The sequence below is a fragment of the Pholcus phalangioides genome, unplaced genomic scaffold, assembly GCF_987345545.1.
Source record: "Pholcus phalangioides strain wild (caught in Gottingen) unplaced genomic scaffold, Ppha-v1.0 ptg000003l_1, whole genome shotgun sequence".
Classification (NCBI taxonomy): domain Eukaryota; kingdom Metazoa; phylum Arthropoda; class Arachnida; order Araneae; family Pholcidae; genus Pholcus; species Pholcus phalangioides.
Genome location: NW_028301596.1, coordinates 10271964 through 10297439, shown reverse-complemented (window position 1 = coordinate 10297439; position 25476 = coordinate 10271964). Strand labels below are relative to the sequence as shown.

At 36.6% G+C, this 25476-nt stretch overlaps 1 protein-coding gene and 1 non-coding gene across 2 annotated transcripts in view; one reads left to right on the top strand and one right to left on the bottom strand.

The window, feature by feature from the left end:
* Positions 1 to 25476, top strand: part of LOC149088027 (uncharacterized) — a 167906-nt gene that overhangs the window by 22091 nt on the left and 120339 nt on the right. The gene's annotated exons all lie outside the window — the stretch shown is intronic.
* On the bottom strand, positions 1755 to 1826 carry TRNAA-GGC (transfer RNA alanine (anticodon GGC)). Its single transcript has one exon. It is a non-coding gene; the product is annotated as a tRNA-Ala (tRNA).

Here is a 25476-nt window from a genome sequence, read left to right as displayed (position 1 = left end):
AGACTTTTTCGTTGAATTGAGTTGTAATATGGTGACCTTATAGTGATAGGCAATGTTATTTTTGAGCTGTCATCGAGTTCCGAGCGTTAAAATGAGTCAATTGACTGCCTTTTGTGGATTTTCGTTAGTTTCTACTTATTGAATATGTGTGGGGTGTTTTAAAGAGGGCAACTGGAGTCCCGAATACGGATCCTCCCACCCTTCAAATTAATGAAGACTCATTTTGTTTTTGCTATTTTATGTTAGTGTGCGCAGAGTCATAATTTAGATATTTTTCGGCATTTCTGTGTGTTCTTGTGTAAATCTTTCTAAATTCTTACTACTCCCAAAGATATATATCCAAAGTTTCCCGACTTACGAACAGCGGGAAAGCATCGTCGATAAGTCGAAATAAATTTTGGATAAAAACTGGAAGGATGTGTGTCAGTCTGGTTGAAACATTTTTGTGAAATACCATCAAAGGACTATTTATTATTCACCAACCTCATCAAACCTCTCAGTTTGTAACGCTAAAGAAATTCAAATGTTCGTAGGTCAGGAGTGACTGAATTTATTACACCACAGAGGGATCACCAGGCCTAAAAAATGTGTTTCGGCTTCGAATCTATAGCCATTTGCTAATTCCTTCCATTTCCTTCAGATCAAAAGAAATTAAACAAGTGTAAAGATTTAAAAAAAAAAAGTGACGTGACAGTTTGGGCTGCCATGAAATTGGTCAGTGGTTTCAAGAGATATATCAGAAATTCAACCGCAGGGTCCACAACCGCAGAATTCCGCAGCGTAAATACTTATTTTGAGGTGTGGCTAGCCCAGTGAGAGTATTTCAACGGCCGATTTTGCGTATTCCACAACCGGTTTTTGAGCGGGAGAGTTTTGCGGGCGTGGACCTGGCTTAGACCATAGCCTGACCTTTGTTCCCCCTGTAATGTCCGTTTATATGAGAGGTTTCAAAGTACTATTTTCTTCTTTTGAAGCATCCAAAGACCGATTTTTACTTTTTCTGCTTTTCCCAGAGCCTTTCGTCTGCCATTCCCTAAGACTGAGGAAAAAAATGTTTTGTTAGTCAGCGAATATGTAGTCGTTCTCCGCTTGATCGAATAGACAGTTAGACGCGGTTAACGGATCGACAGATACCCCGCTTAAACGGATAAAATCCTCTTGCACCAAAATTTCTCCCATAGAGACAATGTTAATTACCCCTCTTATATAATATGCTCATTTCAACGACTTTCCCCCCGCTTAATCTGATATTACGCTTTACACATCAACTGTTAATACACACCAACCACTATACACATAACGCTTTTATTGTATGAAACATTTAGAATTAATGAAAAATATGTTAGTGGGTAAAGATAAATACATTTGAGAGTATATATAAGTACTAGCCTCCAAGTATTCAAGTTCTCTTCCCAATACGTACATTTATTTTATTTTTGTTGTCTGTTGAGTCAATAGAGAGCGCTAACTTTCCTAATGAAAAGTGAAAATCATAGGTACATGTATTGTGATCATTGTAATGAAATATAATTTTCATTTCTGATGCCTGATTTATTCGAGAAAGTTTATCAATATTGATATTTCATCAGTTTTCAATATACAAACTAACTAACGTTGTAAAATGGCAATGGCGTTGTTCCCGTCTTAATCAGATATTGTGTATATAGAAACGTCCTCTCCACTTGTCAATACAAGATTCATCGAAAGACTGGTTATTTGTGGAGATGAAGATTACAAGGAAGAAAATTCATCACTGCCCCCACGGGGACTCGAACCCCGGTCTCTCGCTTGCCGGACGAGTGCTCTACCATCTAAGCTATGGAAGCAGATAGAATATTTCAACCTTGGAGCGTATATATGTTGAAAGGCACTGTACATGGACGGTGGGGGTAGTGATGAATTTTCTTCCTTGTAATCTTCATCTCCACAAATAACCAGTCTTTCGATGAATCTTGTACAGATATTGTGTGTTGGAATCGTTCATATCCGATTAAGCGGGGTCGACCATACATCGTATAAATTTGTGGACAACTAAAAAGGCCCCCAACTTTCCCTTGTAGTAATCAGGACGAGGGGATTCACTGCCTTAAGAGATTAACCTTATGTTCGACACGGTAATAGGACGATGGTTTTTTACCGGTTTGTCACGATATTTCAAGCTGCCACCGAGATGTTAAATTTTCCAATCTAGTTCCCAAGGATGCCATGAATCTTAAAAAGTTTAAGAATCTTTACATTAGCACAATCCAAAGTCACAGGGTACTCACACTCGGTAAGAATGAGGTCAATGATACGTTACCATTGTTTCAATTCATTTGTTCCATTATTAAAAGAAACAATGTCGTCAGTGTTTAGGTTCACGTAACTGTTGAAATGATTCTTCTGTTCCCGGCCACACCGTTTGAGATCTCTAGCGTCATTTTTTTAGAGAAAAAACTCGATAGGAATGATGATGATGGTTGATGTTACGGTATGCGAAACGGGACTCCCCAGGAGCAGCAACACAATGTTTCTCCTTGAACATGACGTTTTGAATGATGCGGACGGTATCTAGCATTTTGATCTATGTCTTGTACCAAAAGGAAAAACGTGGAAGGCAGTTGACACGGTATGAAAATATGCCTGTCGTTGGAAAAAATGGCGTCTATAAATAATCAGCTCAACACTAGATGCAACGCTAAGCGAGTGCATTTTTTTTATGAACTCGTGCCAAGATTTTGGAATTCCTTCTCTGCGTAAAGTGACTACTTCGTCAAAATTGTAAGATTTGCGATAACTATCTTAACTAATGAGATAAGGTTGAACGCGTGCGAGAAATATTCGGAATTATCCGTCACATCCTGACGTTTATTAACGAGCGATTCCCCCTAGTTGCATTTATAACTCTAAAATAGTCTGTCACAGACTCACTGACAATTTCTGATGATGATGAAAATTGTCCAATGAACATAAAACACTCCTTCAAAGTAGACTTCGCGCTGGTCACTCAGCGGTAAACGTCACTAATGATTCATGAGGAAATTTTTGATGGCCTATTGTAGTTTCCCAAACTTTTTGTTCCATCGTTCCCCTTCTTCAGAATTTAGTTTTTTCTCTCATCGCCCCTCAACTCAAGCGAGCCCATAGGATGGTATACCCGTAGCTTCTACCGGCCCCCTGGATCATTCCATCGCCCACTTTGGGAAACACTAGTCTGTTGAGAGAATTTTGATATTTCTTGAACTCTACCACTTTTTCTTGATTCTTTTTTTTTTTGCGTCACCAATACGGGATGAAAGAAAAACTACTAGTGTATTTCAAAGGAAAACTAGAGCTTTCTGATTATTTCATAGATGTTCTTGTTTTTTCATTAAAAAACATCTTAGTGGTCCACCAGATTGTGAGGTCAGCGGTTAGTATGGTTTGATGATTGTGAGCTTAGCATGCTGCGTTGTAATTTAGTGGTCCATTGGAGTCAACATTGTAAACTTAGTTGACTTCAGGAAAGTGTTAGCTTGGTTGCCTACACGATTGGAAGGTCTGAGCTTAAAAAGCCACGTTGGGAGGCGAATGCAATATTGTGAGCTCTGTGGTCTGAAAGATTCGAGATTTTGGGCTCCGCGGTCCACTTGATTCGAAATTGTAAACTCAGTGGTCCGAGAGATTCAGAATTTCGAGCGCAGTTATTCCCAGGATTCGAAGTCTGTGAGTTTATTTGCCTGTAGAAGTTTCTGAGCAGAGTCGCCAGCTGGTTAAAAATTCTGTGAGCTCGGTTGCAGCACACAGGAATCAAAGTCTGTGAGCTAATTGAATAATTAGGTCACGTCGTGATTCAGTGATCCGGTGTATGCGAAATCGTGAACTCGGTGGTCTGAAAGATACGAAAATCTGGCTCAGTGGTCCACGGGATTCAAAATTGTGAACTGAGTGGCCCGTGCGATTCAGAACTGCGAGCGCCATGGTCCCAATGGTTCAAAGTCTGAGTTGAACGAGCCACGTTATGATTTAGTGGTTCATTAGAGCCAAAATTGTAAGCTTAGGTGCCTGCAGGATTCAAAATTGTGATCTCAGTGAGCTAGAGGAGCCAAATTGGAAATTGAATGATCCGTGAGATTCAGAACTGCGAGCGCAACGGTCCACAGGATTCAAGGTCTGTGGGATTAGTGGCCCATTGGAGTCAAAATTGTGAGCTTTGTGGACCTCAGGATTTACGCCGCCTGAAAGTCGAGTGGTTAGGGAACTAACCTCTCACTTTTTCAGGTCTGGGTGTGAATCCCGGTTCAGGCATGGATCTCTAATAACCATAACGAATTACCTGAACGGATCATGCCGAACCTTTTGGGAATACGTTAATACCCTTGGCTCATGGTATTCAAAGTTCTGAGCTCGGTGGTACTACGGGATTCAAAATTGTGAGCTGAATGGTCTGTGGGATTCAGAATTGCGAACTGATTTGTCAGTGGGGTTCGAAATTGAGATTCTGCAGGAACAAAGCCGCAAATAGGGGGGAGGGAGAGCAGGCGGGTCTAGTGTCTCAGGCGCTGGACCAGAAGGGGTGCCGAATTCACCTTTTAAGGGGGTTGGTGCACGCAGATTTTCCAAAAAAATTTGTCAATTTTTCAATACCATGAAATTTTCTGCGTTCAAGTTTTTGTTTTACCTGTACTAGAAATATTTAAAAAATATTGTAATATAACCTGCTGGCAGGCATTACACATGCTAATGTTGTTCACTAAAATACGTTTTTCTCGAAACCAAGTATTTTTACATAAGGAACATTTTTTCGAACACCACTCATTCAAATGTCTTGAAACTATGTGTGTGTCTCAACACTACGGTGTTACATACGTTAACACGAGGACTTTAGGATTTCAATAGTTGGTTATTTTTTTTCTTGAACTGTAACTTTAACAACATGAAACTTTTTCAAAAATCACCAAAATTTACCCATATTTTGAGCCATAATTTTTTGTAATAACTTCGCTAAAAAATCCTCATGCTTAAGTATGTAGCACCATAGTGTTGAGAGACACAAAGTTTCAAGGCATTTGAATGAGTAGTGCTCGAAAAAATGTTTCTTATCTAAAACAAAAAACTTAGTTTTGAGGAAAACGCATTTTAGTGAACAACATTAGCATGTGTAATGCCTGCCAGCAGGTTATATCAAAATATTTTAAAAATATTTCTATTACAGGTAGAACAAAAACTTTAACAACACAGTTATAGACGCATAAAATTTCATAGTATTTAAAAATTGAAAAATTCGTTTTTTGAAAAATTTGCGTGCACCAACCCGCTTAACTGCTGCTTTTACATGGCAAGGGGCGCCAGAATGCCTGTATGCCAAGTCTGACAAAGTATCTAGTTGCGGCCCTGTGCAGGAATCAAAAGTATGAGTTCAGTGTTTCGGAAGGTTTGAGATTTCTTATAATCACCAAAACTCGATCTAAATATGTGTGGTCCTGCTAGTCGTCGTCTTCCGGATAAAAATGATTTCCTGACTCGATAGAACCCTTGCCGTTTAGAACTGTTACGCTTTTCTTTTCAGTGAATTCGTAGATGTTATCTGATTGCTTTGGATAATGGATCAAGAAATGTCTTAATGGGCTTATTAGCCTTTGTTAGAACAGTAATCATGTGTGTGCATCGGACATTCTACAATTCAAGAAAAGAGATGCTCAATCAACGTGATTAGACGTGTCTTTGTTCAATGGTTCTTTCTCTTGATGCCATCGATGAAATGTCTAGTTAACATGCTCCGAAATAGTTAAATTTTTCTCTGATTGGCTCATTAACTCATGCTGGCACAAGCGAAGCAATTAAGCAGATCATTATTCCCGTGTATATCGTTATTTTATCTCCGATGGCTGTTTCTAAGGGAGACATTTATTCAAAAACAGCAAAATCTTGAACTTTTCCGCGTTCATTCATCTGGATGCATACATTTTCTAAAATGATGTGCCGCCATTCAACCTCGTGTACCAAGAAAAAAAGATGCCGCATACTTATTTAGCGGCTATTCAGTTATTGTACCTCTATAAAGAAATATATACGTCTGTCCAAGTCAAACGTCGTGACCAGAATAAAGCTGAGCGCCTGCGTGTAAACGCTCTGTAAGCTCTGTACACGGCTGTGTAAGGCCGCTGGCAAACGATGGAGGAGTAAGATCGATGACGATGTCACGATAAGGCCGCTGGCAAAATATGAGTGTATAAGGTGATTATATATAGCAAACTACGGCTATATAATGCCACTGAAAAACTATGACTATGCAAATTCAACGGAAAATGATTGTTGAGAAAGATCAGAAGGGAAACTACGACTACACAAGGCTGCTGGCAAGCAATAGCTGAGAAATGCCGTTAGCAAACTATGACTATATAAGGCCCACTGGGCGAACGATAGTTGAGTGTGGCCGCTAGGAAACTGTGACAATACAAGGCTACTACTAGCGTTTAGCCGTGCATATACCTCGTACACGATCCTTTGCGGAATTTCTAAAGAATCTGTGAACATGCCAGAACGTGTGTTGTGAATGTGTATACAAGGTCACTGGCAAACTGTGGCCTCTATAAGGCCACTTACAAAACGCTGGCTTTTTAGAAACACTGGCAAGGTAGAAGAACCACGGTAGAATGCTAGCTACAGCGGAGGATCCACGACGGTCAAAAGCTTAAGAATCACTATTCTATTTGAGAAACAAAAAGATATTCCAAAGCTATAAGCAGGCGTGTGGATTCAGTCATAATGCGGCCGGCATGTGATATAAGCCTATTTCTCTATCAAAAAAAAAAAAAACAACCTAAAACAAAACGAATTGGACGAAGAAAAAGAAAATACACTAATTGTGAGTAATTATGGCATTTGAAGCAATTTGTTTCTCCGTAGTTTCAATTCGAATCGCCATAGCACATTTTCTTGCCGTTGAGGTCAGATGGCCACGTGACCATTTCATTCATTGTAAAACATAGAGATGATGATACGAGTCGGAAAGAAGAGAGAGGAAAGAAAAAAAAAAAGCTAAAAAAAAAGGATAGCCCAAGGTTGCGTCGTATAACCACTTCTTTTTTTTTTTCTTTACCCTGCCTTGAGGAACCACCCAGGTTGTCAAGAGCATCTCTCTCATCCAAGCCCTATTATTTTCGGCGGCACTGACTTGTCAACGCCGGTTCAAACGCAGCTTAAAAACCAGATAATGAGAAGCGATGCCACAGCGTACGTAAGGGAGAAAAAAAAAAAAAAAAAGTGAAACACCTCTTAAATTAGTAGAAAAGTCGCGATTCGATACATATATATTCGCCCTGTCGTATTCTGGTGGTGTATTTTTATTAGACTTTTTATAGAGCTCATTGCGGCTACTTTCAGACGCTCGGACACATTTTAACACTTTGAGCGGCACATTCGAAATACCATACTTTTTTTTTCAATGAAGTTTGCCCTTTTCCGATTTTCAGCAAGTGCAAACAAGGGATATAAGGAAAAGTTTTCCACTGAGAAACGAACTATACAAACTATCACGGCTTGTCAATGCTAAAGTAAGATGATTTTAATGAGGCGAGATATCTCGTCAATGCCACTTAATGGATTAATGAAAAACGTGGTATGGGTAAATGAGAAACAAAATTCTACCAAACAACTGCTCATACGTCAGTAAGGCTCATTCAGTGCAGGTACATCCGAAATGTACGGTGAAACGAAAACGACCATAAAATGAATCTAACAAAGAATATGGTCCATAAACGGCCCTTATTTCTCTCACAGCGTGATTTCATACTGGAAAAGGGTCAGGTGCTGAGTTCCCGTAGCCACATGTGACACAACAGTTCATTTTTCATCTATGCCTGTTGCAGTAATTAAAACTCTCAGTTCCTCAATAGTTCTCTGAAGGCAAAATAGAATTGTTATTGCCTTCCCTAGGGTGTCCCAGACATATTTAATATGGTTTAGGTGCGAGATCTGGCTGGTCAATTCATCTCGTATCTAATGATTTTCCAAGATAATGACGACCAGGTGAATCTTATGTGCATGATCTTTGTCATCGAACCGAATGTCAACGGTGGCCCCGAAAAGTGTAATGTATATTATCTATACCCGATTCTCAATATGTCTGGGATCCTCTTCGAAGGGTTTTGGAGTTAGCCATCCTTCTCTGAGGCTGGAAAATTGCGTTGCTGAAGGAGTGGAATCCCACTGCCATGTGGAATCATCAACTGTCTCATTACCAGTATGAAGCAGCGCTGAGAGAGTTGTATGGCCATAAGAAGGGACCCTACCCCTCTCGTATGAGTTATGTTCATAGGTAGAGATAGACTTGAAAGTCTGGGAGGGGGTGGCAGTATATGAATATGTCAGTTCATATATACGCATATACATTAGATCAGTAGGCTCCACCTTTGACACTTGACGGGGGGGACAATGCCCCCATTGCCCCCCCCCCCCCGTATCTCCGCGCATGGTTATGTTCGATCATTCAAAGTAGTTTTCAGACATACCCAGGACTGACACTAATTGCTTGGTCAGCTGGGGCAAGTACGCATTTTTTACGCCGTCTTGTAATGTTGAAGAGGAGGTTAAAGTTTAAACTAAAATTTGCGCCCCCGCGGATCAAACACCCGGTTTACTATATCCGACTGCTTTCCCCTGGTTGCGGGCCTGGGAATACCTGCACTGAATGAGCCTTACTCACGTACCATGACTGTTGTACGCTAGAATTTATTCTTATATAACTGTATTCATACAGAATTTCATTTAAAATGTGTCCGTTAGTCTTATAGAAATTCGCAAAAAAAATTTTCAAAATTCTGTGAGTTTTTAGGACTAGTGTAGATCGATATCGTTACAAGGTTGCCAAGAACCCGTATTTTCCTGTGAAAAAAAAAAAAATCTCCGAAATGGTCTTGTAAAATGATCCACAAGATTAATGACACCATCAAAGGAATGTCGCACAACGATGAAATCCGAGAAACTACGGGAAAACTCGAGAATATTTTCTAAGGACTGCGACTAAATTTATGTCCAACGTGTTTCATCAGGAACGTCAACAACTTGGAAAAAAACGACCGTACTCTATGTAATTGGGGAGGAGGACGCCATCCCTACCAGGTATCAATTTCTCTTGGTATTCCTTCCCCCCCCCCCCATTCAGAGTTAATTTGATATATCTTCGACCATTAAAAAAATTGAAAGATAATAATGAAACACTATAGAATACATGTTATAACTATGTAGTGCCATCTAGGGACCATTATGGACGTGTCAAGAACAAATTTTGACAGAACATAACAGATATTTTCTCTTCTTTTCTTTGAGGTTATTGTAGCAGTTGCCACAGACAGATTTAGTGCCACGTGGCTGTCACAGAGAGGGCAGAGGTCTGCCATAGTACTATATTATGCTCACTTTCATCCTACCCTTCAGAGGAATATATGAGAAGACATCAAAAACCGAAAGAACAAACTCGTTGTTAAAGAAGTCTTCAAAGCCCATTGTAGTGGAAACGTGCAATGAAAATGGCGATATTCATCTTTCGTTTTCTGTGAGATTTTCCTTTGGTGTTTGCCGCCATGTTGGATGTTTTTCCCCTTATTGTACAGGTTTCATCAACTTTTTCCATGTATTTAATCTAAACCGGAAATTCGAAAATCCAGGGACATGTCGCTGTCATAACCCTCATTCCCTCCTTATAACGTCATTATTAATGTTGACAGTCCCGACATTTTCTGGCAATGTTCAGATGTTGCTTCGCTGAGCATATGGCTTTCAGATGCGCATAGCACACACCCCACCCCCCTCCCATTAATGCAATTATGGAACTATTGCTATCCAATGACTATCAGATGAAGATACTTCTTGCGCATGGGCTGTTTCTTCCAATTAGTATTTCAATGTCACCAAATGACTCACTCAAGTAGGATTTTGGAAATTATAAACTAGATATCTTTATCATAATCGCTGTTTGGACCATCCAAAAGTACTTTTGACAGCATTGTGCTGGAGGTGTCGGTATTTCCGATTAAAGTTGTACTCAAAAATGCTAATAATTTTAACATTTGGCAATATTGCAATGTCAATATCGCAATATGGGTGCTATTCCTTTGGTGCTTAAAATATGAACGGTGCTCGTGACTCGAAAAGAAGACATTGAGAGGACATATTTTAGGGTCTCCAGGAATGACGGAAACTGCGAAAAGCAATTGAATGTTTTCTGTAGGGAATCTCTGTATTGCCGAGAACCTATTATTTCGAGATCTGGGTATTGTCGAGAATCTGGTTTGTCGTAATTTCAGTATTGCCAAGCTTTTGTCTGTTGTCATAATGTCCGAGACCTGCTTAAATTTTTATATTTCAAAGACTATTGAAAATTATTAAGGCTTTCATGGAACTTTGTTTGTCAGGGTTTCAGTACGGTGGAAAATCTCGTGTGTCGAGATCTTGAGATTATAGAGTGTATTGGCCTGTCGAGGTCTCAGTATTGTCGAGAATCCTTTGTGCCAGGATCTTGGTATTGTTGAAACTGTGTATCTCGGTAATACCGAGATCCACCAACCGTGACACCCGCTCCGACCCCTAGCGGGTATAAAACTGGTTCGTCTCGGGAGACGTAGGCCACGACCGTAGCCGAGAACCCGATGCGTCGGGATCTCGGTATTTTTGAGAACCTAGAGTGCGTCGGGATCTGGGTAACGTTTGAAATCTGATCTTTTGAGATCTCGGTAGAATCAAGATTTCGTTTGCCGGTATAATCTTCCAGACAATCTCGAAGACGGAATCTCGATATTGTCGAGAATGGTTTATTGGGATCTCGGTATAGTCGAAAATGTTTTTCCATAATACATTTTAAATAACAGTAGCTGAAAATCACGAGGAGGAAGTGATAACGGAAAAGAGAACGGTGGGAGAGGGATGTAATTTATAAAAAAAAATGCAATTAAGGATGAATTGGTAAAGGTAAAAATTCGTTTGGGGGTGGTGAATTCCGAAAGGGAAGAGATGGCCAACAGAAAATGACCAACATGTTAAATACTCTCACATAATATTATAACAAATCTTAAAAAAAGTACATGAAATGTGTCTGAAGACGATAGCGGCTAATGAGGTAGTTGACAGAGTAATTGAAACTGTTAGAGAAAAAATATTCCTTTTGCAAATCCTGCTTCCGACATATCTGAGGTTCTCACATTCGATGCCAAAAAATCGTGCATAAACATTGTCTTAGAAACAATTTGATAAAATACACACCATAAACAAAATACCTTTTTAAAACTACAGGAAATACAAGTGATGTAATTGCTGAATACACCTCCAATACATTTTCAGATTTATGGCCTTCGTATTCATTCCAGATTCATGTTTACATGACTGGCAAACATTCAACCTCAACGGTACCGATTACATCTCCAAGGAACACACATCGTAGATGTTTTGAATACATAATAACACACGATATATCATAATTTTCATACTCTTCATCAAATAAATGAGCACACACGTATGCCAGTGCGTACGGAAGCATATTATTCATAATTTTTTTTTAGATATTTTACCTGCCTTGTAATGATGCCATCAACAAGTCCCTTGAACCCTCGAGGGTTCCGGCCAGCAATCTACGAAAGCTTTCGAATAACATTCGTGCAGAAATTTCAATCAAGATCTCGAGGATTCTGAATTCAACTCTCTCTCGGGTTATAAGCTATCGAGAATTTATCGAATACAGATCACTAAATATCCCTCTTGATTATAGTATACACAAGAAAAAAAAAATGGACTGTACGAGTAAAAAAAAACCATGTATTCCGTGACCAAATCTAGCTTTCTCCGTACGTGAGGATGTGGATATCTCTCCAAAGTCTAGACGATCAGAGATACTATTTAGCTTCTTATAATATACTATACTTATATTACTATTTTCTTCTATGTCCAGTGAGGTAGATGATAATTTTCACAGTTCATGTGCCTATTTTACGGACCGACAATTAATTACAAGCTGGTTACGATCTGATCATTTTATGAATGTTCTTTTCTTCATTTTAATGTCTCGAACGTGTCATTATCACACAAGCTATAGTGAAAAAGAAAATAAGTAGAGAGTTGTCTATACTAGTTAAACACTGGTTTTGATGATGGTTGGTTTCTCTCTCCTTCCTTAACGATTAGCTACTTTTTTTTTGTCTTACTTCACGCCTTTTGAAGGATGTTGAACTTATTTTTCCCAGATGGTTCTGAGGAGATAGAATATATATAATATTTTGATCGAGTTCATTAGCATGTTAATGATGTGAATATATTTAGAATGAAGGTCTGAAATACAGGGTGGGAAAAAAGTCCGTAGAAACTTTAAAAATGCATAAAAACCGGAAAAAAACCGAAATAAAAAACGGTTTGCAGGGTTAGCATCGCTAGGTCACGAATTTTTTTAAGACTGGAAAAAACTTAGCCGATAGGTGGCGCTGGTACAACTGACTTCGATGGAAATATGTAAATGAAACAAGAACTTGCGCTCCTAATTCACAACCAGTTCACCGTTGAAAACCGTGTATGTGAGCAGGGATGCTGAGTGCGAAGGATATTTGTTGGTGAAGTCGTTTTACGTGAACCAGGACCAACCGTGTGGTGGTCATGTGGAACACATACTGTTATTTGCGTATCTTTTCTTTGACCTGTGTACGTCAGCACCACCTATCAGCTGTTATTTGTTAATTTTTTTTCCTATCTTAAAAAATTTCTCGTGACCTAGCAATGCCAACCCTGCAAACTGTTTTTTAGTTCGGTTATTTTTCCGGTTTTTTTTTAATTCTTAAATTTTCTACGAACTGTTTGCCAACCCTGTATTTAGATGTATTTTGAGAAAGTTTCAATAAATATTATCGAAATTTTAAATTTGATCAGTCTCATGTATGTTTACAAAAAGAAAGTATTTTTTTATTAATTCGATCCAAATCACACACAGAAACTGTTGGATATTAGATACTAGCCGTTTATCGAGTAATTCACGCAGGTTATCGGTTCGTAAAATTTGATAAGCATTCACTTAATTCTGTCACGTTCAGATATTATTCACGTTTTTTCTTCAATAGATAGACTTAAAATATCACAGTATTGTCCAGATTCTTATGAATGCGTTGATTCCCCCCCCCCCTATACCAGTGATTCTCAACGTGGACGTTAGCGCCCCCTTGGGGGCGATGATAAGTTCTAGGGGGACGGTAGAAGCTATGAGCATAACATGGGATCCTATGGATTATGTTGCGTTGGGGGGCGATGTGAGAACAAAATTAATGAAGAAGGGGGCGATGAGACAAAAAAGGTTGGGAAACTGTGCCCTATACCATCGCCTTAACAGAAAGTGAAAGAATCATTTTTAGACCAGTGTTCTTTTAACTTTTGCGGACAATGTAAAGTACTTAAACAAATTCGTGAACCTGCGGAAACAGGAGAAATGATTTGCTGCCAATCAGAAAATAAATTAGGTGAATAATTTGCATCAGTAAAAAAATAGGAGAAATAATTTCCAAACCGAAAAATAATTGCGAATAATCCCTCTTCTAAAGCCAGAAAGCGATTATTTTTTCAAAAATTTTCAGTAACAATACCCTAAGATTCCGTCAATCTTCTTTTACTGATACGGGTGTCCTCAAAGGAATGGTTTACTATATTTGCGGAACCGGTTAAAAATAAATATCAGGAACATTGTCGAAAATTTATGTGGGCGATCGTTTGCTGACAGTCGGAAATGCATGCAGAAATAATTTGCGCCGTCACAGGAGAATAATTAACAAATAGGAGACTTTGCTAACAAATTAATTAAAAACTAAAAATTGGCGGGATTTAACAAAATTTTTATGTATTCAGTTCATCGCAAATGTCCGTGATTCATATATGATATGGCTTCACTATGAACTAGTTTTCTTCCCACACAATACTTCCAAACACGCTCTTCAACTGACTTACATTAAATACACCTTTATAGGCTGTTTAATTGTTTGTTAGCCCGTTTGTAATGCCATCATCAGCCCTCAGGGCTGGGCATGGAGGTGGGTGTAAATGATTCTGGTTTGGATAATAAACTTTTTTATGTAGCTGATTGTTATGTAAAAGACGAGAGTGATGAGGAATTTAATAGTTTGCATGATAAATAAAAAACTACTTTTTACTATCTTAAAATAAATAATTTTGATAATTTTTCTTTTCAAAACTTAAAATTATATACGGCTATATTAAGTGAACCGAATGTTTCACAGGCCGGTGGGAAATTCCCACAGACTAAGAAAAATACACACTTAAAGAAGACGCAAAGGATAATCCAGCATCTCCTCGAGATAGGCCTCTCCGCAGTCTGCTTGTGACGTCAGTAAGTAGTCCATTTTCCCTCAGAATTATTCAGGGGAAAAAAATCCCTGCTCGTGCCAGTATGAACGTTGTGTGGAAAAGAAATGATCGGGCTCAGAACTGCGATTTCTATGCGCTACATCCAATCAGTATGCGATATTTGTGAGCCAATCAGGAAGATTCTACGCCAAAATAAAAAGAAACGAAACGGTGCTGTCTTTTAAAATGTGGCAAACTTGCCAGGTAGTCTGAATGTTGTTTACGGCAAACAGTACAGAGGCTTTCTATCTCTAGGAGGTGCTGGATAGACGTGTCCGCTTGATACAAGTCCATTCCGACCGCTACACTAGTCACATGCACAGTGTCCGCCAATACGTTGTGAATCACATGAGTGATTCACGTGTCAAGATTCAATTTTACTCCTCCCAATTTCGTTGAGGAGTGAAAATACTCCAAATTTTAGGTACTTTTTTACCAGAGTTATTATTTTTTTTTACAAACTTGCCCCTTAAAATTTTGGAGAGGAGGGAAATATTACTCTTCCAAAATTATTTTTTCGGATAACGCTGCATGCACATATGTGGAAAGTACTAGAATACGAACGGTTCAGGAATCGATCATCGATTATATACCATTTTTTTTCCAGTCATCAACACCACCCAATTCGAATTATCATCATGCGCTTCCGATCGAACAACAAATTACCCGAATTTATCATTTTTCGGTATCGATACATGTAGATAGATCCATCAAAACATTTATATAAACACACAACATAAATAAAAATAATCTCCACCAGATAATCCACTCATCAATTCCGTTTGTCATTTCACTGATATATCGATACATCCATCTTTCAAAGAAAAATGTCCAATCAGCAACTTTTACTCTTATTCTATATCCCCCATCTTGAAGATCATGACCCTTCGGTCTTGTATCATAAAGCAATAATGAAAGGCTTTAATGAAGCCTGTTGATAATATCAGCGTTTTCTACAGAAATAAACAAACTACTTTATTCGTACTTTTTTTATTATTATTTCATTTCAAAATGGCCGCCTCATCAATCGGCACTACAATGTTATCTGTCAGGCTCATAAATATTAGAAATAAAATAAAAATACTAATAATAATCCGAGGTCATACGCATAAATTATCCATGTTGTTACTTTAAACGTATCCGTTTATTTACGATTCAAAATTCAACCCGAATTGGATTATTCAAGCTGCTATGGGATTATTGATATTAAATACGGCGTTTATCATCACGTTTTTTCAAGTAAGATTATGCCAAAGAGTTCTTTTCTCGAGGACTTACAGCTCGAACTTTGACCGCATGCGACAAAAGGATTGAGAATGATGGCGGCTGTGTGTAGAGGTTTCTTATATATATTTCTTGAGACGATTGTTCTTGGCTTTTAGCCAATTTTTTTTTTTTTAAGAATGCTGACATTTTTCTTTATCCTACTTAAAACCTTTTGGAGAAAGAAGGCCTTGTAACACTAAAGAAAAAGTGAACACACCCACATGGCTGATTCTTCGCTGATGGGAAAAGATACATAAATTATACAATTTACTGAATATACTTTTTCGTTGGAGTATCCTATAATCGATCGAAAATACTATCGATGAAGCTCTTGTCTGTAGCAATATATTTTATTGTAACTTGACATTGAAATTTTATCTTTATTCGGTGTATTTATTACCGCAGTTTTCTGTGTTTAGCTCGCTCCCATGGAGAGAAAATGCCCACTGAAACTAAAGTATTTATTATACAGCCCACATTTGCTGGTTTTTAACATTTTTACCTTATAAATTTGCAGGAAGGTGATGTCGGATGTGTTAGCGTTTTACCAAGTGTTCGAAAGGGGAAAAAAATATATATCAGTGGAAAGAGGAAAGTTTTGCTATGAAGTTTTTCCGGAAATGATTGTTAGGAGATATAATCGAAATGCGATAACGGCCCGAAACAAAAATTAATGAATTAGTGAAATTTTCATTCCGTTATTGCGAGGAATATTAATCTTGTAACAATTGAAGAAAAATTCGCTGAGATATCGGTGATTAAAATTCTCTATTTTTGCCACTTTTCGCTTCTCAAATGGATTTCAAGACTTCGGAACGGCGGATTTAAATTAAAAAAATTTGAAAATCGAGAATTTTCATCAATATCTCAGCGATTTCTCGCTCAGTGTTACGAAATAATTTTTTCCGGAATCATAAGAGGTTTTTTTTTGTGAGTTTACTTATTCAATTTTTTGTTTGGAGGCAGTTTGAAAACTTCAATTTTTGTATTTTAATAAGTAACGTATATACCAAATGCTATATACGTTACTTGGACTATGGAAGAAAGATAACTGCGGTATAATAAAAGCCCCATTTGTTCAGTTAGTGGTCAAAAAATGAAGTATTTTTTTATTGAATTTCTTCCCTTGGTCCATATATGACATGTACCAAGTTTCAACAGAATGGCGCTATATACGTCTGAGCAGTGCTCGCCAATACGCATCTAATTGTGTGAATCACGCATCAAAATTCAACTGAAATTCGTCGAGGAGTGAAAATACTTTAAAATTTAGGTAATTTTTATCAAATAGTCATTTCTCACTAATGAAAGAAAAAAAAAACATACTTTTCACTAAAACATCCCTTAAAACTTTAGAGGGGGTTGAAGTTACTCTTCAAAATTATATTTTCAGCTATCACTGTGTAGTGTCAGTTTATTCATAACCACCCTGCACTTACAAGCATAAAGTGAATTTCTTTCCATCTTGGACTTATAAAATCCTTTGATGTTTATATCAATTTAACACATCAATATTTCACGTAAAATATCTTTAAAATGCAGTATACCGAAACCACGTTCATTACATAACTCAAAGAACAATATTGCAGGATTACATAGATCTTTCAGGAAAATCTGAAAATTGATGGGCCGTCACGATTACTCACCGTATATCAAGCTCTAAATATCACATGAGATATCGATTTGTCTAGGAATTTTATAGCTGAGAGAAAATCCTTAATTCTTAATAAAATATTATATATAAGTCTAGATTAGTCTTCGCAAAAAAAAAAGAGACAAAAATAAGGGATTGGCTCATTTGCATAATGTTGCAACTGCCGTTGATACATAGTCTGTATAAGGCGACATCACTGAAAAAAAAATTATGTACATCGTTTGTGACCCTGCGTGCCATAAAAGTCTTTATCATTAATTTATGCGTGCGATAAACATTTGGTTTTTTTGTTTCCAGTTTCTTTTTTAAACTTATTTATACGTCATGTTTCAAAAGAGAAGTTTGTCGCGTCCCCTGTTTTGCGATTCTTTGCATGTTTTTCCCCTTTCAAAAGTGATATCTTCCAGAAGATCTTATTTTTATGAGATTAAAATAATAATAAAACTGAGATGTTTTCGCGGATGTGTCTGAGAGACTTCTTTTCCATCTCATTCTTATTTAGTGATTTTTTTTTTCTTTCCCAGAGAGTCATAAATGCCCGAATTTTATCGCTCCAAGACCCAAGGATGACTTTTTATTTCTTCAAAGAAGTCGTTTGATTTCCGTACGCGTGATCGTCTTTTTCTTATAATGTAATAATAAGGGAAGTGTCTCTGGTGTAAAAACTATGGCGCCGTTTTGGGATGCGTCTGGAATTAATTCGATTAAACGTTTGTGGTTTCTGGAGATACATGTGTTTCTTTTCATGAATTAAAAAGCTACAGGAAGCTATACGCTGTTTGAATCATTTCAAAATAATCGATTGGAGGTTTTATTCGTGTTTGTAAATCAATCGTTATATCATAGATTTAATTTTCAAATGCTAAACTTTGATTTAATATGAGCACTGAAATATACTGAAAATTTAATGGAAATTTTTTACGAGGGTGGGGTTTTTTCCCCGAAGAATTTCAGCTTGATTTTTTTTTTAAATTTAATATCAATAATTTATGAATGTCCGTTTTGATTTTCAAAATTTTTGTCTTTCGAATTTGTGTTTTTAAATGTTTTTTCGGATTTGAGTTTTCAAATATTTTTCCAATTTCAGATTTTGAATACTTTTTTGCAATTTTAGTTTTAAAATAATATTCTAGTACGAGTTGAAATAGCGTTTGTCAATTCTTTGATCTTGTAAAAAGTTGGGAATTCTCACGTTCTTTAGTAATTGAAGACTTTTGAAATTGAATTTTTTAAACATTTTTATAATTTATGAATACAGATTTTTATAATTTATGAATACAGATTTTTGTAATTTATGAATACAGATTTTTGTAATTTATGAATACAGATTTTTATAATTTATGAATACAGATTTTTATAATTTATGAATACAGATTTTTGTAATTTATGAATACAGATTTTTGTAATTTATGAATACAGATTTTTGTAATTTATGAATACAGATTTTTGTAATTTATGAATACAGATTTTTGTAATTTATGAATACAGATTTTTGTAATTTATGAATACAGATTTTTGTAATTTATGAATACAGATTTTTGTAATTTATGAATACAGATTTTTATAATTTATGAATACAGATTTTTGTAATTTATGAATACAGATTTTTGTAATTTATGAATACAGATTTTTGTAATTTATGAATACAGATTTTTGTAATTTATGAATACAGATTTTTGTAATTTATGAATACAGATTTTTGTAATTTATGAATACAGATTTTTGTAATTTATGAATACAGATTTCAAAATTTTATAATTTGGAAATATTTGAATATTAGAATTTTAAATTCTGAAAAAATTGAATTTTATAATTCTGAAGAAATTGAATTTTATAATTTGGAAATATTTGAATTTCATGATTAGGAAATATCTTAATTCAGGGATTTTTAAACATTCTGATAACTAAGATATTTTTGTTCCATAGTACTTTATAAAAGTTTTTTTCATCTATTTACGTAATATAGAGTTTTCACATTTGGAGGGCTAAGTCAATCAGTGTAAGTGACGTTCTTCTGAAAATGATTTGCGTATTGCAAGTATCTCTTCATTGTTGCAATTTTCAGTTGCCAAAGCAATCAAGTCGCTATCCTTATATTGAATAGCATATACCACCTGAGAATTTTTTTACCCCCATTTCTAAAAGATCCTTTTATATCATTTTAATGCTTATTGATTTACACTGACTGCCTTCCGAACCCTCTATTTCTACGAATTTTAGCTAATTTTTTTTTAAATTTTATAGCTTAAGAATTTTTTTAAATATTTATGAATATTCCCTTAAGTTCAATTTTTTTCAACTTTTCTCTTTCAACTATTGCATTTTTGAAATTTTAATTTTTTTGTACATTATTTGACGTGTTACATACATCGCACTACCGTAGTTATGACACAAACATTATGCCATCAAATCAATGTCTCTTTCCTTGTGATAACGTTCTTCAAAAGATCAGGCGAAGATCTCAAAATCCAAAAAAACATCTTGAAAAGGGAGCCCAAATCCTATTTTTTTCAACAAAAAAAATTCCCTTGTACCAAATTCTTTTAAAAATACCCCGTTGCTTTCATAAAAAAGGGGTAAATGATATATTTCTACACGCCGGGATCTTATCTCAAAAGATTGTTACCTTACATCACGTCCGTAAATAGAGGAAAAAAAGCAGTAAAACGTGATATTTCATCGACGCTCACATTTTTTTGCTCTCGTATATCTCAGTAAACGGAGGGCAAATACACGACACGTCACCTGTCTAGTCATTTCCCGAACTTCAACAACACCGTCCCGTTCCCGAGATTTCGTGACAGCACTAGTCATACTTGCCATTGCAAACCATTTTTTCTTCTACTCTTCACCGAGCTAATTCCTTATAATGTCAACCGCATATGTGTACACGTCAAGGCAAAAGCTGTCCTATTCCTCTTGACACGACCTAGACAGTGACACATCTCCTGGAGTATCAGTCTGGATATTCCAATTCAAAACCATTTTCCTGTTCACTAGAAGAACCAGCGGAAAGCTCATTTCTGGATCGAGAACGAAGCAAAAAAGGTTACGTTAGATTTAAAAAAAATGTATAGGCCTATATATATTATTTGGATACAGACCCGACACGAAGCTGCTGCTTAAGAAAACGTTATTGAAGAAAAGCCTGCGTGCTTTTTCTTTTAAGAACCTAATAACTTAATCCCTCTGAGAAGTAGGCTCGAATTATATCTTGTCTGATGTAGAGACCATAAGGTCAGGTTAATTTTCTCTTCAGCTTCGTATGTCTAGTCAAAGGTTATGGGCGTGATCTACGAAGGCGGTTTCCAGCGATTATTTAATCGTCTAGGCATTTAAAGAAAAATAATCGCGTATGCTTATAGAAATTAGGAATGACGTAGAGAGCGTTCTTCGGATGGTTCCACAGTCTATTTCCGTCCCAAAATAGTTTCCGATCAAAATCTCCATTAGCATGTTTCTCAAAAAATATAGAACCTTTCTGGGAGGTCTCGAGTATCTTTTTTAAAACGTGAAAATATATCAATGCATGCAAATAAGTCATTTACATAGCTACTATGCCGTTTCATATACAGTAGACGTATTAGAATCACCAATCGTGTTAGCATTCGAGTGTTTTCATCATTTTCGCAAAGTATGGAATGGACCAATTTCATAACATGGGAAAAATTCGTTTATAGTTATCGGTACTTCAGTTTTTTGCATATTTTGGAACAAAGGCTGAACCAGACTTATTTCCCCCCCCCCCCATGAACAATTATCAACCTTTGAGACTATGTAAGAGGCCAGAGAATTTGTACCACCACCCCTCCCTTGTTTAGACACATTACCGTTCTCTGTTCTCCTATTCGGGAAGTAACAGCAGCCCTACCTTCTATAGGTGGTGTTCATGGGGATCTTTCGATTGCACTCAAAACGGAAGGTTTGAATTTTTGCGTGTTCCCGAAATAGCTCGATTGTCCTCGGCCTAAATTTCATCAATGTAGGTGATGGAAAGGGGGGGGGGATTCAATTTTGAAACATTTAATTTAAGTAACTATTTTATGCAAAATTTATGCGCAATTCGGTTGAGAAAATGGAAAACGGAACAAAATGCATTGACACGCGTGCCAAAAAAAGCGTTTTTGTTAGCGTCTTCTGCTGTTGACTTGAAACATTAATTTCTGAATTCAAGAATATTATAGAAATACGTTTATCTCATTATTTTTTTGGGCAAAAAATATTTATGTCACTATTTTTAGTAAAACTTATTAAAATCTAGCTGTCATAGAAAAATTTAATATCGGTTAATAACTTTTTATAATTCTTTATAATGGATTTCATTTATTTTTTAATTTAATGTAGTTTTGTTTGCGTACGGAAATGTAATCGACCCACTGTAAACGCGGGGGTACACGAAAACCGCTAATAAACGAAACCGTTAGTTTTTTTTGTACGACGCGTACTTACTTCGTTCATTGAACATCATGGGGAAGGGCAGGGTGACGCAGAGGTAGAAGGGAATGTAAAAGAGGGTACAGCGATGTTTTCTGAAAGAACATCGTGATTTCCGTTTGCAGTTTCCACATCAAATATGTTGACAAGGCTTCCTCTACTTATTTTTCTACATGTGAAGAACATACCATCTATGTCATGAAAATAATCTATTGCTGATTTGAACTTGCGAAGCCCTTCCACCAGGTTACTTGTGGCGAACTTGTCTTTTACTTGTCTTATCTTGATCTGGTACCGCTTCAGTTTCAGGACCAGTCAGCTGCATCAATTCCTCCTCGGTCAATCCAGTATCAAAAGAACTTGGAATGGCATGCATTCACTCTCAAGGTACCTCCTGACTTCTGGAATGAAATACCGATTAAACCAATATATAAAATTGTATTCGTCGTCCAAGTATTTTTATTGTTCGTTCAAAATATTGGGAGCTTTCGCTTATCCTTCCCTTCAATGGTCACGGATTCGCAGAGTTGAATGTGACGGTGGGCTTTATCATGTATCCACACGCATTTGCACAAAACAACATAGTAAGTCTATCTCTAGTTGCCGTAAAACCAGGAGATCACTTTTCTTCTTTTGCTTAACTTTGCGGCATTTTCTTCCAAAATAGTGCAGTTCCGTTAGCTCTAAACACCACCTGAGGTGCATAACCCTCACTTATTCTTTGCAAAGTCTTTGGAAATTTTCTACCTTGATTGCCAGTGATTTTTACATTGCGTGATCTGAATCGTTTCTTAAACTTATGAAACCAACCTTTACTGGCGCAAAATTCTGATGAAATAGATGTTTCACAAGCCCTTTCCTTAATAGAAGGTAAATTTTTTCGTCTTTTGTCTTATAATATTACAATCAACTGAAATACCTTCTTGTAGCTATCTTGTACCCACAAAATCAGCATTTTCTGTATGAGAAACACATGGATTCTGTTGGCGATGCAAAGTTTTCGCTGCCACAGGTGCAGCTACAGCCACGACTGATCGAATTTCAGATTTCATTTTCTTGATATATCTCGCCCACAATACCTCCATGATCACCGTAGATCTTCCGTCGTGGCGGGACCACAGCAGGTATCGACTTACTTTCGCAAAGCATAGTCAATATATCAAATTTTTCTTGTCAAGTTTTCACTTTTTTCTCTCCAAAGCATTATCGGTAGAACTAGAAGAATGAGCCATCCTAAAAAGGCATAACTCAAATTTTTGTAAACAAAACACACGAATGACGATTGTTGGGTTGCCAGAAATTTTTTCCCAATAAAGGGGAAAAACCGCGAATACGGAAACAGCGAATTTGAGGGGCCGACTGCAAATTAGTTTCGTTTTTTAGCGTCATCTATCTTTGACTTTGAATATTATTCTTCTAATTTTACACATAAATTTTTTCATTTTATTCACTTTTCTCCTGTTTTTTCCCTCATCTAAGGAATTAATTTATAGTTTACAAAATAATTGATTATTTTCATAAATTGTGCTCACTTATGAAATAATCGGATACAATGAGATATCGGTTTGTACGATGTTCTTCCTCCACCGTGAGCTTGAACCATTAAAATAACGATGAAAAACTTAAGCAATTTGATGGTCTTTCTAAATTTCGGGGTGAGGGCAATCGACTCATTTTTTGTGAAGAACTATTCATCGTGAGGATAATCGACCTACACCCGTGTTGGTAGCAGCAACCGGTATAATCCATGCACGCATGGGGTACTTTAGCGATGGTCTACCAAAAGTAAACAATAGTAAAATAAAAATAAATAAAGTGAAATAAAGTAAAGAATAATAAAGTTAAAAAAAAGAAATCCCTTCCTTCAGTTTTTAGTCAGTTTCTTTCAGTTGACTAAATTCAGTCGAATGACTTGGACAGGGGAACTACGGAACGTATCGTACATTGAAAGATTTATCGCTGAATAATAAAATATGGCTGAAAAATAATTTTTCAGCCATATGCTATTATTCAGCGATAATTCCATAATAAACGCATGATTTTAGTTTAAAACAAAAATATCCTATTTTAGAGCAACATGAAAGCGGAAACGGCACGATTGAACATTTTGCAACTATTCTTTGTATAAAGAAAAACAGACTTGTTTTCATTCAATCAACGGGACGTATGGTCATCAGATTTGATTTTCGATTTCTCTCGAATATAGGCAATAATATGTAGGCTCGAATATAACAATCGGCTATTGTTATCAGGTACTCCGAGCTCTGATGTCATCACATTAAGGGGCTTGTACTGTACAGTGTAAAATATTATGAAATTGTCATAGCTGTGTCATTTGACTTTTTCTTTTTCAAAATTCTCATTAACTCTGGTGCTTATTGAGTTACACGAAGTCATTTCACTCATTCTGAGGTTTCAAAATCCAGGGATTGACGGACGAGAAATTTCTTTCAAGAACTGGATTGAAATTGCAGATCCTGATCTAATTTGTTCCTTGAAGAATAGCTATATCGCAGAAGTTAAGAGTAAACTATAGTAGACCAACATGATATATAAAATTGAATATATTATGTTATGCGGCAAATGTGATAAACCCGGTTATTATACATATTAACTGTTACACTGGGGAATTATGCATAACCGCAGATAAATTTTAATTATTAAATTTATCAAGGGCACTTGGGTAATATGCATAATATCCGGTAAAAGAGAGAATTTTTTAGTATTTATCTTTTTTTTTCACCTACGACGCTCGGGTATCCTGTATATTCGCAGGTAAAAGCGATAAATTTATCGAACTACCAAGACGATTGGTAAGTATGCATAATAACCGATTTATCACATTTACCGAAACATACAAAACAAAATGGCAAAAAAAGGACACCGTAATTCACTTAATTGCGTATCTTTAGCAAGAGAAAGTTTTAAGAATCTGCCTACTTGAAATACTAGCTGAGATTTTTAACAATCACCTAACTCTCCTATCTGCCATTGTCACAGCATTGGAGGAAGAATTTCATGTTCCATGCCTTCATTAAATTCGCTTACGAAATCCACCAACTCCCACGCACAACGATGATCAGTGAGCCAAGAAATCTTCAGCTCTAATGAGTCTCCAGGAACAAACACAATGACGGGATTTCCACTGATCTGGTGTATGAATACTCTGTGACCTCTCCTGAATTTACTACATTCCTCCCTCTTCGCTGCATGCGTCCAGGATTAATTTGTTAAGCATGTTATTTAACGAGATTCCAGAAGTTAATGTTTCCAGCGGAATATCCCACTCACTGAATATTTAGGCTTTGATTATGCCAGTATAATGATCTCTCTGCAAATTCACGCTATCCAGGTTGGATATTAGATGAACTGAAATTTAAATTTTTTCCCCATCGATTGAGAAAGTGGTTTTCCTACCTTTTACTATGCGTGTATGAATGATGTACTACTTGGGACGTCAAAGGATCTCATGGAAATGCGTACGCGACTTGAGTAACCCTGATAAACACGTGTGTGACTTAGTCACTACAGAAATGAGTACTCAGCTTGCACACATGATAATAATGCTTACGCAAGTTGCAAACACAATGAAAATCCGTACATGACCTTGTAATGACAAGGAAATGCGTATGTGAGTAGCCTATGTAACTTGCGGACTAAATAAAAATGCGTATGTGACTTGTGGACGATTGAAACGTGAATGTGACTCTCTTCTAGAAATGCGTATGTGACTGGAGGACCCAATGAAAATGCATGTGTAAATGTGACTTGAGGACACA